Here is a 13294-nt window from a genome sequence, read left to right on the forward strand (position 1 = left end):
GCACTGCTGCATTCCTCCCCAGCCTGGGTAGACACACTGCATGCATTAATTGCATTCTTGCAAGCCACACTACTACAAGGATTTTTTTTTACGAAAAATGTTTTATATTTGACTATAATCCCCCTCGACCACACTCCAAACAGGTCCGTCTAAGCCACTTATGTAAACAAATCATTCCCAGCTCCAGATCGGCCGCCTTTCGATGTTCAGCGCGCACACATTCCGGCCGTGCTTGTGTCGATAAAAGCGACCAAAACCTCCCCCTTTTTAAAAAAGGTTATCTTTAAATGATATGAACAATGTTGAAGGCCCACCCCATACTGGCAGCGGCCTCTCTTTGCAGCGAGACCAGAGGGTGTGCTCTATAAGAGGGCTGGGTTGGGTTAGTGTTGCTCCTACTATGTCATGGGACCACTGTGCTGCGCCACAGTGGTTGAGGATTATTGATAGTATGAGCTGAAACCCGGAGCCAAAAATAGTCCATGCATTTCTTCTCATGCACATTGATGAATAGATGTCTTACTACTATTCTCGAAGTGAAGCAAGATAACTCTAATAATACAAACTTGCTTACACATCGCTATTGAACATTGTATACCACTCTACATGTGAAACAGAATTTCGTCTCTATGTTGGATGTTTATTATTGCTATCTTAGTGTTTTGTTTTATTACTTCCTCACTTGGCATTGGTGTTTGGACTGATATGCTCAAGTGCATTGGCTAACACTTTGCTTTGATATCAAAGACTTCAAATGGCTCCCCTTTTTATCCAAGATTATCTACAAACAAGGTAGTATCAACTGCTGAGCGTGACTACCAAATATTCTACAGCTCAGTCTGTCTAAGGCCCCGTCCACACGAAGCCGAAACGGGCGAAACCGTTACGGTTTCGATCTATCCGGTTTCGAAGTATCTCCGTAAAGACGAAGCCAAGCGAAACCGGATAGATCTGTAGAAACGCTGTAGTAAACATTCCAGGCCCATAAGGGGCGCTGCTTCTGGTACACAAATCCAGAAGAAGAAGAGGCGAGCATGCGCATAAAGGCTGCCCCCCGAACCACTAACAACACAAACAAACAGCTCTTCTACGATGGCGAACTAGATTCTCAATAAATAATGGCTTAGCAACCCAACAAGGGACATGATATGCTGCAGAACGATTACAAGCTTGTAGTCCGCCATCATCTTTTTTGTTGTGATTTCTGAGACTCCGCGGGCTTAAGAGCCATTGGCTAGGAGGTCGAGGGGTGGGGCGATGACGTCATGGTTTGCGGTTTCAGTCGGTTTCAGGCGTCCACACGAAACCAAAACGAAACCGGAAAGATTTGAAACCACCTCCGAGGGTGGTTTCAGAAGTTTGCGGTTTCGGTCAGCGGATTCGCCGGCTTCGTGTGGACGGAAGGCCGAACCGTACAAGACCTTTGCGGTTTCGCCATGAAATCGGCTTCGTGTGGACGGGGCCTAATTCCTGAGTAGCTGGCTATTGTTTTGGTCACCCCATTCAGCATTAGCCTGCAGCAGTGCAGGGATAGTAAAACTAGTATGCATCAGGCCTTTGTGTTGCACCAAACCATTTTGGTGCCATTGGCCTCTCTGTATCTGGCGTGTATGTGTGTTTGACACTATACACATGATGCAGTAGCAATTAGCTTGGTTCCCAGATTTAAACATTCATGATTTTATTGCCGGCCTTTTCGGCCTTTGCAACCAACCATGGTTTTGCTGCTATCTTTCACTGTGTCATATCGATTGACTCTATATTACAATACTATGTTTTTAGATAACAGTTGAAATGGCCCACAGCTTCGTGTGGCTCGATCGGTAAAACCTGTAGGCTTTTCTATTGATACGAAAATCCTGAAAAATGTAGGGCAAGGACTAAGTGTGCTCTCTGAAGAAAATGATTGCATAAACAATTCAGCATTTTCAAGTACAAGTCTATGGCAACTTGTTCCTCAGGTTGCATTACCCCACCACCTATCTCTGTTACACACAACTGCCTCCGGCGAGCTGAAGCATGACCCTTGGCAGCATGGAGCTTGTAGTCTCATTAATTGGGTTTAACGCTTGCAGTGAATGCGGCTTGTGGCGTAATAGTTTAGAGTAATTCATGCGCCCCAACACCACTATTTGTGGGGCGTAGCCCAGAGGCTCACTAGGTTGGCTTTCTTCAGCAGTCCCCCTCTGTGACCCTGAACTGCTTCCAACGGTTCGGCTTGTCCACGTCCAAGACAGCATGGGTCTTATCCCATGTAAGTTATCCCCCCCCCCCCGTATTTTGTGAGCCTGTTGTATGGCCCCAGGAGTTTAAAGGGTGAGAGGTTGAACAGGAAAATAGTGGGGAAGGGTGTGTGTGTGTGTGTGTGTGTGTGTGTGTGTGTGTGAGAGAGACTGTGTCAGTGTAAAATGAGCTAGGGAAATGAAGGAAAAATGGTAGAGAAGGGTGAACAGTGAGGCAGCAGGAGAGATAGTTTCCCTGGATTACTTGGACGCAGCAGAGACGTGTGTGTGTGTGTGTGTGTGTGTGTGTGTGTGTGTGTGTGTGTGTGTGTGTGTGTGTGTGTGTGTGTGTGTGTGTGCCAAATGCATGGGGGAGGGGTTGAGGAAAATTAGAGTCAGCGGGGAAGACTTGACAGTGGAAAATGAGATGGATACACCAGTTCAGTTGTTTTCTCTGCAGCCCAAGGACTGTTTTTTTTTTTTTTCTTTCTCTCCTTGCACAATGCAAGGCACATGACCTGGGCTGGGAGCCTGTCTCAATTGCATTTGACTCATTTGGTTTGTGTTAAGATAATACAAGCCAGCGAAAGGCTCGGATCACTGCTTGGTCTATGAGATGTACTCGAGCCCTGTATTTCTCAGAGGCACTAATGTTCTGAGGCTAGCTCTGGTACAGCCGTAGATCAGTGAGTGTCCGATATATCGTACTTCTTAACTGGTGAGACGAGTGGTTCTCCTTTAGGCCCTTTCCCATGGATAACAACTATATCCACATCCATCGATCATGTTGTTGTTATAGTTAATTTGATGAGGTCATTGGTTAGCGCCACTTTGCGAGATTTTGTTACAACGACTTAATTCATATAATAATATTCATGCTGCTTTTGAATTGGTTTTATCTAAACGACGTATAACAAAAAGGGAAAATGCGTTAATTGACTACATTTACATGCACTACAAGGCCAGTAAGGCAGAGTAACCACGACGTCACAGCCATTATCCAGTTTAGATTGGACGGATTAACCTACTTTCATGGTGTAAACATGATGACATTGGACCCTAACCGATCTATATCTAACATATATCAGAGTGACAATTGATTAGAACGTTTTGAATCACCTATTCCCAAACCTTTTATTTTCTTTTTCTAGTTTCTAAAATGTCCTCCTCCTTCCAAAGAGTATCTCATCCCTGCTCTGTGACTGACTGGTCAGCTGGGACGCAGCCAGCAACTGATCTACAAATCATCTGCGCTTCTACGAAATGAGCCGGAACCTCCTCGTTCCAGAAGTGAAGGCCTTTCTATAAAGTACAGGCAGATCTGAAAACAAAACTTTTTTCAACAGTATATCCTGCAGTCAACCGGCTACACATAGTTCACCACTTGACTTGTCTTTTGACAGTGCCTTTCTCAGTGGAGCATTTGGGGTCGCACGTACTGAAATAAGCTGAAATAATAAGAGATATTTGAGGATCCATTTTGACACACATATTTTAAAAGGTCTTATTGACTTCCTGAGTATACGAAATTAATTACATTTCTATCGGTTTGTAGTAGGCTTACTCGCTAAGTGTATCAGTAAATGTTGAGTGCTTTTTAGATTGCTGGATTTTAGTTACATAGTAAACCTTTATATATTTGTTTACATGACGTTACATTACAATGTGTACAGTACACGGTTTCGGAAAGTAGGAAAGAGGGTAGTAGTAAGAAGGTTCTGAATCCCTGAATCTAGAAAATATAAGTGTATGGAATCGCATCCATTCGCATCAAACCAAATCACAGCAATTTTTTTGCATCGCACCATATTGTTTCGAACTTAAATTAAAATTGAGGAATCCTACCGAAGCCCATGTATCGCAATGCGTATCGAATCGTGCTTGAAAGGAGAGATGCGTCTATTCATACTTGTTACCAATTATGTTGAGCTGACAATTACTCCTCGAGTCAATATTCATTGACTCTATCCTTACTAAAATTAAAAGCCTCTGTTCCTTATGATGTGAACCGTTATTGATGTGAACATGGACCTTTCTTAGCTCTCGATGCCGCTGCCGGGAGGTCTGAGCTAGGGCAGTGACCCTGATTGCATAAAGATTTTGAACCAAATCCAAATTTTGATACGGTTTACAATCTTTTATATGGAGACAATCTGAAGTTGCAGTCTGTAGAAGTGACCATTAGCCCTTTCTTAAGCCCCAATTGCTTTTAGAAGATCAGGCAGCAATGCATCATTACGTTTGTATCACTATAGTTACCTTCAACTCTTTAAAATGCTGACGGTTGATTCATTGATAACCTTAAAACATGAGCTCCTTACAAGAATAATGTGTTATAACTGTTGTTATAACTAGCCATTGCATAACAGCTAGTTATGGCAGCTTTAACGCTACACTGCCCTGCCCTGATGTGGCACTGTGTGAGAGCCTGTCTCGTAGGCCGAAACAGTCATGCAGTTCTTCTAAAATCCATGTTTTTTACAATAGAAAGGGTACCAACCAAGCATACCAACTGTGCTGTATTGGTGGAGCTATCGATGCTGCCCTAGAATTTGCTACAAACCTGCTCAAACAGTGGAGAAAACCAAAAGGACAACATGATGGATGCTGAAAATGTCTGGTTATAAAGGCAAACTTATCATACAAGGGTTCTGTTTGTGTTTACCTTCAACTTCCTTTTGAACATAATGGGATGTTCAAGGAGAGAATGTTCACATTTCCAATGTTGAACTATGTAAGGTAATTGTCATGTTTTTCTTGGTGCTCAGCGCACCTTTTGAAATGACATTCCTTCTTCCATAGCTCTATTTTCATCTGGAAACTTAAGACTTTGAATTTATATTGTTTGTGAGCGTTAAACATTAAACATTTACTGCAATGCATGGAGATTCTGCATTGCAATCGCTGTTTCGAAGAGTATAGTCCTAACTCTACTATGGTAAAGCAGTTCCTAACCTGTGTGACCAGTCGATGCTCTGATGTGGGTGTAACACAGATGGAATGCTTCAAATACAGATTCAATCTGACTTTCGAGGTGTGAATGAGGAGAAACTATCTGACAATCAATAAAGTCAATAAGAAAGCTCCCATAATGAGTCTCAGGTTCTCACAGAGATGAGGGCCATATATTAGATATTAATTCTTTATTTGTTTTGCATCCCTAGTTTAGTAGTTTGTACTGACTAAAATTGGAAGAAGGCCGGTTTCCAAGCCAGTTTTTTTTTTTTTTTTTTTTTTTTTTTTTTTACAATGCTTGGAGTGCAAATCACTCTCTCTGTGGACGAGGTGGGGCAGTGATCTCTCTGGCATCAATGCAACATGTTTTTTTGTTGAAATCTTTGCTTGTTTAAGCTTGTCCTAAATTTCAGTATCAATCAATGAAACAGACATATGACTCATGTCTGTCTTGCAGTGCATTCAGTTCACTGGGCCAGACAGCCGTAGAGTAGAGCTAAATTTTTTGTTTTTTCACGAATGGAATATTAATTTTCTGAATCTGATCTAATTTTTGATAGCTTTTATGTAATCAAATTTAAAATATGTGTTGACAGCCCTACATGATACCAAGTTCTGGATAGGATTAACCGGTTGCTTTATACTTTGCAGCTGGAAATTCCAATTTGTTATTGTAAATAGAGACTATGATCTTCACAAACCACCCCAACAACCTTCCAGCAAATATTGAAAAATATCACAAAATCTACAATATCTGTCCCCGGAAAACGTACCAATTGCTGGAATCCAATTATTGGGATGGCATTCATGCAGGTTATTGTAAGGACAATTCCCCATTTGACCAAATGCCCAGGCCAATTGATGGATATCCCCCGCAACAAATATTATTGCAAATTACATTTCGGCCAATAAGGGGCAGTAGGTGCAGTAACCCATGTTCACCAGAGATGGCTCCATTTATTCAATATATTGTGGTAGATGTTGACTAGGGTTTTACTTATTTAAAGTTTTTTTCTCACCAGTGACCATCTAATTTCTCTCTGTTAACTACAGGTGCTGCTGAGTCTCTGGAACAAGGCCCCGACTTAACAACGTGGTGGTGCTGGTGAAAACAGGCGTAGCGCTGTGGTGAGTAGGCCATAGGGTAGTCTCTTGAATCGATATAAAGCTTATGGCAGAGAAGCTCAATTCTGGGTGTAAAGGGTGTTTCACTTTCTTTGGCCTTCATATTGATTGTGACCAATCCTGTTGCTGGAGGCATGTGAAACAAAATTGTGCATTCCTCAATCAGTATCGCATATTACCAGCATGGATAGAATAAACAATATGCTTAACTTTTCGGAGCCAGGTAGCTTTTAGTTGAGGGGTAATGGTGGCTGGGATAGCCAGGTAGCTTTAGGTTAATGGATACGCTTGGCTGGGATAGCCAGGTAGCTTTTGGTTGAGGGATAGCCTGGTAGCTTTTTGGTAAGGGGTACTGGTGGGTGGGATAGCCAAGTAGCTTTTGGTTAAGGGATAGCCAAGTAGCTTTTGGTTAAGGGATAGCCAAGTAGCTTTTGGTTAAAGGGTACTGGTGGCTGGGATAGCCTTGTAGTTCTTGTCCAAAAAGGATGCACTGGGTCGACTAAACTGTTTGTTGACACATTTGTTGGTCGACTGCCATAGAAGGCCCAAGTCTCAGCCAGGCTTTCACAAAGGTTTCACTGTGTGTTTCCTCCATACACAAGACCGCCAGGGCAAGACCATCAGGGCACACCTTTGTTTTAACCTTTCAAAGTTATGCTGTTTTCTATGTCCTACGACAATTGACATTGGTGATTTTAGTTACTGCTGGACTTTTGATTATGTTGACAAAAACGGGTGTTTGTGTTTTCAATGCATGTTCTTTAAAATCACATTTCTGGCATTACAGTACCTTTTATTTTTCAAGTAGGGCTGAATAGCAGCTGCAGCCAGCTAAAATGGGCGGGGTGCACCATCTTGTCACCGACAACATCTTGCATTGCCTAAATGTTAAATGTTAAAATGGTAAACAAACACCAGTCGTATTCACCCTAGTCTGATAGTTGTCGATTGTTTTCTAGCATAGTCTTAGACCAACATTGATTTGGAGCCTAAAAACACGTGATTGTTTGTGCTGCACATGCACAGCGTGCACAAGACTTGACCCGAAATAAATAGTTTGTAGTTGTAGCTAATTGCGATTATTGGATAATATAGCACGATTTAGTCTTCATAGATAAGTTGTGTTTTTCTCTTTCACCTTTCCTACTTGCCTGTACTCAGTCATGTTGACTGTTGATGGTTTACATCGGTCTAGAAGTGAATCTGGACCACATGTAATTGACATCCGCATATAGAAAGCCAGACACAGTTCACAGGCTTGGCAGAGGAGGGAACAGGCAAGAGTTTTTGTGGTGGAAATCCTGACTGCTTCCACAATACCACAGTACCACAGACAAAGGCCTCTTTGTTATGTTGGGTTTTTGTTTTGTGTTGTTTTTCTGCTCCTCGTCGATTTAGCATTTGCTTTAGAAGAATCCTGCGCACAACTTGCCTCTCAGAGAGTGTCGTTGTTCTCATAATAAACCACAGATATGTTGGAGGCCAATGCTGTTGGCACCAATGTATCCTCTAGGAAGCTAGAAATTCCACCGTCCCTAAATAACCCCCGTTTGCTCATTCAGAGAGATGTGCCTCTTACGCTAATTAATCTGAGCATTACATGCACCTTAAAGAGAGTTAATTGTTCTATTTTTTTGCATTAATGCACAATCCATATTCAGTTAGATTCTCATTGATTACTGTAACATTAAGATGTAATTACACTGTAGCCCGCCCCGGCATAAAGATGGAAAGAGAAAGATTTGTAGCTGAACAAAGTCTGCAGAGGAAGACGCCATGCAGGACCTCAGATCTGGACAGGGTGTGCTTCTTAATGCGTCGAAGCGGAGCGATTGGAATCTGAAGAGCAACTCGACAGGGGAGTCTTGTCGATACACGAGTCCTCCCCCTCATACTATAAGAGCAGAGGGGTCACGGCCACGCACTCCGACTGGGCGAGCATGACGCTCGTAAGCGAGCACATGTTGCAATAGAAGACGGCTCGGGCTCCCACCAGGAGTGCTGTATCCTTTACAGCGTGCTTTGTTCTCGTCCGATACAAAGTGCAGGGAGGCGTGATGTGAGTTGTGTGAATCCCACGCATGAGATATACGTCGCCGTCTCCTGTTAGCTGATGGCCTCTTGTTCCTCCTGTTTACTGAGCTGACGTAAAAAAAAATTGCGACAGCTGTTGCTGTGCGGTCTTGAATTGAGTTTGATTTAATTGGAAGCATATATATGACATATACATCCTGCATATGTAATGTATACTTTATACAGACATAAAAGCACAAAATTGCACTCGCATGGTAACTTAACCCCTTCTCCAGCAGTATAGTCAACAATGTAGTGCAGATTTCGGAATGGGAAGCCAAAGAACAGGATATGGCTGCAGTTTACGGTCAAGGAGCCTTTTGTAATGGGATTCCTGGGGGGTTGATCAGGATTGGGTCTTTGGCGGTAACCCTGCTAATCTGTGGCCAAGCACTGATACCGTGGCCCTCGCTGACCCCACTGTGTTCACCGCTTGCAGTTTGGTTATGGGATGACGAGGTTGAGCTTGATCAGGACCAGCAGCCAAGCTAGGGCCCAGCCGGGGGAGGGAGGGGGGAGGGGGGGGGGCACGCCATCTGTCACGAGAGGAACAGCCAAGGCCAGGTCTGCAGTGCACCTAAAGGTCCCATGTGAGGCGCAGTTAGGCTCCCCAATGCAGTCTGTCACCTTCTGCATGTCGAGGGAGTAACGGTGAAAGGCAACAAAAAAAAGTACAAATGGAATCACCCTCTCTCACGAAGCCAGAGCTCCTGGAATGACGACAGGGGGGGGGGGGGGGGGGGGGGGGTGAGGCTTTGTTGATGCGTCTCAATTTCGCCTGAAGTACACACAGAGTGTCCTTTTCAACTTCAGCCTCCCCCCCCCGGGGCGTCTGTTACTTCCTGTGCCCTGTGCGGTGGGGGAGTAGGGGGGGTCCGAAGGTGATGATGACGCTGACAGCCAGTTGGCTAAGGAGTCTGCCCGTCAAGTCACGCGGCACATCAGCGAAGAATCTAGTTCAGCCAGTAGCCTCAGTATGACTTCTTGTTCCCCGACCGACCGCTGACTGCTGGCTCAGCTACCCGTCACAGAGAGAAAGCGAGCACTGTCCCAAAGCTTGCATGTGTACGATTTGTCGAGCGCAAACCACAAAGTAAATGTCAGAGGTGTATGTCTCTCTCGATCGAGGAGGGGACGTTGTATCCGTTGTTTCGGTCGGAGAGCCGGTGGTTGTTTAGAAATACTGAGAACTGATCACATATGATACCTGATGTGATGTATAGGATCAGATTTCAATGAGGGATCACCGTTACCCTTTTTAGAAGGCCAAACAGAATGGTGGTAAGGGGTCCCGCGTGAGCCAGGTGGAAATCTGTGAGTGAACGGCACCATGGTTTCAGACCACACTTTGCCGTTCGCTATTTTCCTCCAAATACCTCAATAACTAGAGGGTAAAATAACGGAAAACATTCTGCCGTTTGGTTGCATAATGATTTTTGTGTCTGCGCCGTCAATTATTCACAAGCCTTTTAAAATGTCTCCCGGTCAAGTCGGTTGCTTTGAACACTGCTTCATCGACTCCTCAACACAGTAACGAGGCCTGTGCGTGCAAAGTATTGTATCATATTGCTGGGATTGCAAGTTGAGAATTGGCAAACATGACATGCATTCGGATGGCAAAGTAAATAATATCATCTGCATGAAGATTTGTGACATTACAGAATGGATCAAAGATGCTAATCATGGGCAGGGTCCATTTAGTGTTGTGAACTGGCACAATCCCACAATGCACGCACAGTATACCTGCATGCTGTGTGTGGTTGTGGATGAACAAACCTCACTTGGGTGGTGTGGCATACTGCTAAAGCCTGCTATAGTTATTATATCATACTACTCCAGTTTATATAGCATACCACTCCAGATATAGCATACTCCAGTTTATATAGCATAGTGTTTGTATCACTCAAGATTCTATAGCATACCCCAGTTGATATAGCATATGCCAGATGATATAACACAGTGTACCACTCAAGATGCTATAGCATACTCTGGTTGATAAAGGATACTACAGTTGATATAGCATAACCGAGTTGATATAGGATAATGCCCCAGTTGCTGTAGCATACTACTTCAGTTGTGATAGCATAATACTCTAGTTGAAGAAGCATAGTACTCCAGCTGGCAAGTGTGAGCCTACTTTTCTTTATACATAGATAGACAAGATGAGTATAAAGACGCATGATGGGCCCGGTATATCATTGATTCAAATGTGTTGTTGTCAAATATAACATTGAGACAATTGTCAGACCTGTTCTTCAAGACCTGCACACCAGGCTAGACCAATGTTTTCCCAACAAGGCGTCACGAAGAGAGGGTGGCGTTAAGGCGCTGCTCTTGTGACCAGGCCTGCAACACCACGTGTGAACGCCTCATATACCCTTTCGAGGCCCGGTCACAAAATCACATTAGGAACAACTGTGTCGTACGACGCAGATAAGCAAACAGTGCATATTTTCCAGCAGGAAAGGGAAATCGGATGAATGTCAGTGGTGAGAGTGCTCAATATGTAATCTTGGGGTTTCCTGTGTGTGTGTGTGTGTGTGTGTGTGTGTGTGTGTGTGTGTGTGTGTGTGTGTGTGTGTGTGTGATAGAGAACAAGAGACACACACAGCAAGTAACTGCTTCCTGCTTTTACCATATAACATTGCAATAACTTGAGCTTATAGCAGACTCAAGGGGGTTTCCTGAAAGACTGATGCAATGTTGCGGAAAATAATGTGAACTATGCTGTGTGTATGCTCCTTTACCCTATTACTGCCCTTAGAAAAATAGACCAATAATTCACAGAGCGACAGCACTTGCCTGTCGCACTGCTTTCCTTGTCAGTCAATTCATTCAAGACATGAACATGTTGCTATTTGTAGACAAACTCATTGCCCCCACTTCCTGTTTCGGCAGTACTTCCTCTACCCTTTAGAACACCAGCAGTCAGCAAACCATTGACCTACACTTCAAACTTTCTATAAGGTTTTTTTGGAATATTAAGTAAACTAAACCTTCCTTAGCAAACATTGAAGAGACATTAAGATTTCCAACGGTGCTTTTTATAGCACAGTCATGTATTTTCAGGCTGTGCCTGGGACGTATGGGCTAGCTATTAACTTGTAGCACCCACTGCCATCGAGGTGAATGCTCACTCAGTGTATATAAAAGGTGGCGATGATCATAGGTCCATGTATATAGTTAACAACTATGGAAGCAATAAGAGGAGTGTGTGTTGAGAAACATAAAGAGGCTGTTACCTCCACCATGTCCTCCATCGTGCACCATGTCGACTATGACAAAGATACCCGAGTGTGATCGGTCTAACTGACTTACTCACATGCTAGAGCCGTCAAAATTGAAGGTGTGTTCCGTTCAATGTAAAAATACAATTTAAGGTCCTTTTCCCACGTCAATGGATTATTACAAATCATAGAGCTGAATGGGACCATACATATAGTATATGACCCGACATCCCTTTGGCCAAAAAGCAACACTAATTTTAATTGCACCAGGGTCGATTTTTGATGGCTCTAGCCTTTTATGTGTGTGAATAAATCACTTTCACCAATCACAATCACATTCACTGGCGATATAGGCTGAAAGCGTAATCCATCAGATTTTTTCACAAATCCACAGTTCTTACTTGGGAAATGGTGCATATTTGCGTTGCTGGCTGAAAAGGGTTGTCGCTATACTCATGGTTTATTCACTACACGTACGACCTAAAAGGTCCTTTTAGGCATACCATAGTAATGAATAGTTCCTTCTCTTTCCGAGATGTTTTTTTTAAAACCGCTTCTATAGCAGTATCCAAATACTTCAGAGACACAAATGCAGAATCAAAGCTTATTACGAGGGAAGTTGCCATGTTGTTGCTGTTTCTCACTTAGGTCAAATTGATTTTGTCACCATATCCCGCCAATAACAATATGATTGGCTCGGTGGAAAATGTCGTAATAATAATTTTATACTGACAATTAGACAAATCTGCTGGCAGGTTTAATTTGATCTGATTTATGCGTCTGGCCCCCTCCCTTTTAGATAGATGTCAAGCAGACCTGGCTCTGGTCGGGGCCAATCACAAACCTTCATCCAGTATGGGGCGGGTCCGATACGATGACAGACGTTCAGAGGTGCCCCCCGTTGAGGCATTTTTGAGGCCGATGTATCACACAATGTGTCTCATTGCTCTGATTGGCTGTTGTTCTATTCATTCATTCATTCATTCATTTGTGTCCCGAGACATTTTGGTCTGTGCCCGTTGACGAGGGGTTTTGGAAATCAAAGAGGAACTGAGAGGTTGTAGACTTTTACAAATATCCGAATTGGTCCGGCTATTTCAGTCCAGAGTAACATGCAACTGACACGAGACCCTGAATCACACTACATGTTAAACCACAGTGGTGGATTCAGGTCCTGGAACCAGGCAACCCTGTGTGTGTGTGTGTGTGTGTGTGTGTGTGTGTGTGTGTGTGTGTGTGTGTGTGTGTGTGTGTGTGTGTGTGTGTGTGTGTGTGTGTGTGTGTGTGTGTGTGTGTGTGTGAGACAGCGTCTATTTCTGATGTGCTAAGAGTGTGGGGAAGAAAACCAAGCCGAGTGCTATTTTGCACGAAGGCAACGTGACTAAGCATAACCTTCACCCCTACATTTCCTCTGTGCTTCGCTCCCCTCCCCCCACTACCATTTTTTTTTTGTAAAACAGATATGAGCAAAACTGTAAAATAATGGTCATTTTGATATACTGTCACTGTATTCATCATATCTGGGGAGATTTATTGTCGTAGTTCTCTGTTTCCAACGCGACAGAAGTCAAGGGGCTGGCATTCACACATACACAACACACCAGCTAGCCTATGAGTATATTAAGCTGTATTAACGCTAGAACAGCGGTATGTTGTCACTGCCGCACACCATTTCACCTCCAAGGTCCACAC

At 43.5% G+C, this 13294-nt stretch overlaps 1 protein-coding gene across 2 annotated transcripts in view; it reads left to right on the forward strand.

Moving 5' to 3' along the window:
- The window catches only part of tbl1xr1a (TBL1X/Y related 1a), a 32305-nt gene that overhangs the window by 4908 nt on the left and 14103 nt on the right, over positions 1 to 13294 (forward strand). For both annotated transcript variants that reach the window (XM_060067591.1, XM_060067590.1), the window contains exon 2: positions 6231 to 6305. The gene's annotated coding sequence lies outside the window, so the exon portion shown is untranslated. The remainder of the gene's footprint in view (positions 1 to 6230; positions 6306 to 13294) is intronic.

This window comes from Gadus macrocephalus, chromosome 12 (genome assembly GCF_031168955.1).
Source record: "Gadus macrocephalus chromosome 12, ASM3116895v1".
Taxonomy (NCBI): domain Eukaryota; kingdom Metazoa; phylum Chordata; class Actinopteri; order Gadiformes; family Gadidae; genus Gadus; species Gadus macrocephalus.